This window comes from Lactuca sativa, chromosome 8 (assembly GCF_002870075.4).
Source record: "Lactuca sativa cultivar Salinas chromosome 8, Lsat_Salinas_v11, whole genome shotgun sequence".
NCBI classification, from domain to species: Eukaryota; Viridiplantae; Streptophyta; class Magnoliopsida; order Asterales; family Asteraceae; genus Lactuca; species Lactuca sativa.
The window spans coordinates 225,355,030-225,360,189 of NC_056630.2; positions in this window are offsets into that span (position 1 = coordinate 225,355,030).

The following is a 5,160-nucleotide window of genomic DNA, read 5'->3' on the forward strand; positions in this document are numbered from 1 at the left end:
GAGATCCTTTACCATCCGGATAAAGCAAATATGGTTGCGGACGCACTGAGCCACAATTCGGTTGGATCTTCTGTACCAGCGACATGTATGAGGATATATGTGGATTCTCCACTCATGAGCTTGATTAGGGAAGCTCAGGATGAAGGTGTGCGATAGGAGAACTGGAAGCTTGAGAGGATCATGGGAGAGATCACCCGATTTGTGCAGGATAGTCACGAATTGTTGACGCGTTGCGTTCGGATCTGGGTTCCGATGTCTGGTGGGGTCAAATAGATTGTATTGGAAGAGGCTCATAAGTCTTGCTTCTCTATTCACCTAGGGGCCACCAAGATGTATCGGGATCTACGACTGAGTTACTGGTGGCCGTGCATGAAGAGAGAGATAACATGGTATGTCGAGAGGTGCGTGACCTGTAGGATGGTCAAGGTCGAGCATCAGAGGCCGCATGGAAAGTTGCAGCCTCTAGAGGTTCCCATGTGGAAATAGGAACAGATCATGATGGACTTCATCACCAAATTGCTGAGAACAAGAGTGCCCATTTCCTGCCATTCGGGAGAGCTCGTCGGCCGAGAAGCTAGCCGATATGTATATCCACGAGATCGTTGCTCGCCATGGGGTAGCAGTCTCTATTGTCTCATATCGTGATGTTCGATTTACCTCTTGTTTCTGGCAGAAGTTCCACGAGGATCTAGGCACGCGGCTGCATTTCAGTACAGCATATCATCTGCAGACAGATAGTCAGAGTGAACGTACCATACAGGCCCTCAAGGATATGTTGCGAACCTATGTTATTGACTTTAGTAGGAGCTGGCACTCCTACCTACTACTTGCAGAGTTCTCCTACAATAACAACTTTCATTCCAGTATTAGTGCTCCACCATTTGAGCTATTGTATAGACGGAGATGTCGCACCCCAATCTGTTGGGGTAAGGTTGGTCACACGGTGATGGGTTGGACCGAGGTAGTTCTGCAAACTACCAATAGGATTTAGCAGATTAGACAGCGGATGCAGACTACTTAGAGTCGGTAGAAGAGTTACACCAACCAGCGCCGATCTGAGTTGGAGTTTCAGGTTGGTGACATGGTACTACTGAAGGTCCCACCCTGGAAGGGTATGATTCGCTTCAGAAAGATGGGGAAGTTGGGTCCCTAATACATTGGACCCTTTTGGGTTATTGTCAGGGTTGTCAAGGTGGCATATAGACTGGATCTTCTAGAGGATCTCAGTCAAATTCACAGCACTTTTCACATCTCGCAATTGCGGAAGTACATATTAGATGAGGAGGCAGTGGTGTCATTGGAAGACATTCAGGTCGATGAGCGCCTGAATTACGTGGAGAGGCCAGTGGCCATTTCTAGAGAGAAAGGTGAAGGTCCTACAGAACAAGGAGGTACCTTTGGTAAAGGTACAATAGGAGCATCGGAGGGGATCCGAGTGGACTTGGGAGCCGGAGGCCGAGATGCGGGAGCATTATCCGGAGTTGTTCACCGCAGCAGACTTCGAGGACAAAGTCTAGTTCAAGTGGGGGAGAATTGTAACATCCCGACTCCTATGTATGAATTTCAAGAATTTTTAAACATCCTTTAAGACTTACTCGACGATTTGGAGGCCCCAACTCGTCATGTAGAAGTTGACCAAGCCGCGTGGGTTAATGGACCTACTCGACGAGTTGGAGCGAATTACGAAAACCCTAATTTTTAGGATTTGTACCCTATTTGAAGGACATAACCCGCATCCTTTGGCCTCCCTTATCACCTTATTGCCCAGAGAAGGAAACCCTAGCCGTTCTTTACCACTTCCTTGTGTGTGTGAGCTTTGAAAGTCATTTTGTGCTCTTTTGGAAAGGATTTTGAAGCTTGAAGAGGTTGGAGCAAAAGGAGAAGCAGTAGATCTGACATCTACTCTGTGTTAGCAACCATTTAGAGGTAAAGAGTCTTTACCTTGGCTTTCCATTTCTTAGATCTTCTCTTATGCAAGAATATGGTCATTTTTGGGGTAAAATGGAGTCATTCTCGAAATTGATCTTGTCCAAAGGATGTGGTTTCAGATCTGGACACCTCTAGGCCTCCATGAACATGATGTTGCCCTCTTTATCTAGTCTTGGCCCACCTCCATGCTCTAAACCTTTTATTTAGCTTAGTTTTGGTGTTTTGATCCCTTTGATGCCTTGCATGCACGTAAAGTTAGCAACTTTACATGGTATCCTAGTCCTAAGAGGCTAGATCTATAGCTTAGAGCCTTGGAGTCGACTGGAAAACATTGAACATGTTAAGACAGGAAGAACTCGATGAGTTGCGGAGCCAACCCGACGAGTTGGAAAGGGTTTACCTGCCTTATTGATTCTGAGTGAACTCAGCAAGTGGCTAAGATGACTCAGCGAGTTGATTAGGGTTTTCCCGGTCTTCTGAACATTGAAGAAATCGAAGAGTTACTCGAGTAACTCGGCGAGTTGTCTCGAGTTTTCACGGCTTTCTAAGATATGAAGGAACTCGATGAGTCAATAGATTAACTCGGGGAGTTGGGTCAACATGGACTGTTGACCTTGATCGTTGACTTTGAATTTGACCAAAGGTTGACCAAGTTTGACTTCTATGGGTATCTTGGTAATTTAGGAATTTATGAAATTAGATCAATGGTGGTTGTTGGTGTTTGTGCTTGGAGTCGTGTTTCGGGAGTTTGATCTTTTCAGTTCAGTTCGACATTGTGAGGTGAGTTCTTCTCACTATATCAGCAGGGTGTCGAAGGCATCAATGTTGACCCTTCTTGTGGATTGTTATCTTGCTTATCGCATGATGATATTCATAGTGATATGTTAGATATGTATCCTGGTATATAAGATGATGCTATGTTTAGTGACCTGTTAGGTTGGTATCTTGGTATATAGGATGATGCTATGTTTAGTGACCTGTTAGGTCGGTATCCTGGTATATAGGATGATCCTTGCACCAATTATCCTTCAACTTCCTTCATAGAGCACCAAAACCACTAAAATGAGCTAAAACTACCAAGATGGATTAGGGTTAGGGTTTATGCAGTTTGAGAGAGATGGAGAGTGATAAATGAACCCTAAATTCGAGTTTAGGGAGCTTAAATACGAAGGAAACCCTAAAAGATCATAGGATTGGGTTGCAGCCCTTGTCACGTCGTAGCAACCTATATGTCACGTCGTAACCTCCCCATGGTCAAGTCGTGACACATGATTTTTCCCAAAAATCATGCCTTTGACTTCTTTATGCCCTACTTTGATCCAATCTGGAAAAACGAGTGTTACTCGTAAAAATAAATAACTAGAAACCCTAGCTGAGACTCAAAAACAACAAGAGCAAAAACAAGAGAGAAACAATGAAAAGATATTTTAACTTATGAACAAATGAGATGCAAACAACTTGTAACATCCCAAAAATACGATCCAAAAATTTCATTTTTAAAATATAATAAAAACGATAATCATCATTCATATAGAAAAGCATAAGTCATATATCTCAAAATATCATAAACATCTGTCAAAACATATCATAGTAAAAACATCCCAGGCTAAATCAATGGTGTGTGCACTGCAGTTATCCCGAGCTCTTCCCCTTGCTACTGGAAGTACCTAAAACAAAAACTGAAAACTGTAAGCACGAAGCTTGCTGAGTCTCCCCAAACTACCAGAACCATACACATATCATATAACATACAACTAGGAGATACGGGCCTCGCCCACACTCAAGGAGATATGGGCCCCCGCCCACACCTGGCTAACTATAAGATACGGGCCTCGCCCACACTCAGCTATCTCAGAGATACGGGCCTCGCCCACACTCTGCTAACTCATAGATACGGGCCTCACCCACACTCAGTTGACTAGGAAGTACGGGCCTCGCCCACGCTCCGTTATCCGCAGGATACGCCCCCCCCCCCCCCCCCCCCCCCCGACACCCCGCTATCTAAACATACATATAAGTATCACACAGACAGCAAGTATACCATAATCTACCAATTCATAAACATACTCCGATAATACTAAGATACAGGCCCTGCCCACACTTAGCTACAAATCATAAACGAGTCTAAGATACGGGACTAGCCCACACTTAGTTACTAATCATAAACAATTCTAAGACATGGGCCCAGCCCACACTTAGCTACAAATCATAAACGAGTCTAAGATACAGGTCCAGCCCACACTTAGCTACTAATCATAAACAATTCTAAGATACGGTCCCAACCCACACTTAGCTACTATCATAAACAATTCTAAGATACTAGCCCAGCCCACACTTAGCTACTCTACACGGGCCGGCATTGGTGCCTTCAACCCGTTCCTACTGAAGGAAACTCACCTATTACGGCAGACAATCCTTGGCTGATGGTTGTTGGCTGACAGATTCCTAAACTGTCAACATCAAAATAAAACCCAATTAACCATTTGGGTTTCAATACATCACCATAATTACACACTTGGGGTAAAAGGACCATTTTACCCTTAACATAGGTTGGTCCAAGATCAAGGCCCAACTTATACTCTGAAGGCCCAAAAGTCAATTAATCAACCAAGGCCCAATTATGGCCAATTTTCCAAATTGGGCCCAAACCCCTTACATGGGCCTCACCCTAAGGCCCATGCAAATATAATAGTCCATATACTTGTTCTCAATTGGCCCAACAAGAATCCAAACACTTAAGCCCAAAAGAAAGGCCCAACTTGAAGCCCCATCATAATTAGGGTTTTCACATAAAATGACGATTAGGGTTAAGTGTTCTTACTTAACCCATTAAGGACTTAATTCATTAAGTCCATCACTCCACTAGGTCATTCATACAATGTAGTCGGACATAATTCAAAATTCCAGTCTAACAGTCCAAACACAGGCCCCGACAAGTCCCAACAACAGTTTTCCAAGATTAGGGTTTTCTAAACCCTAATTAGGGTGTCCAACCCAAACATAAGTCAATTAGTCCCAATGGTTATGTTTTTGGCTGATATAAGCTTCACTAGGCCGAGCAGCACCCACTGCCACCTCGGACAATGGTGGTCGACGGCGGATCACGGTAGCAACCACCACCTCACGGTGGTGGTGGGGTTTTCCTTGGCTTTTCTCCAGCCAAAACACCCAACCAACATCCCAATCATATAGGGAACGAACTCATACACATCTAATGGTACACATACAACC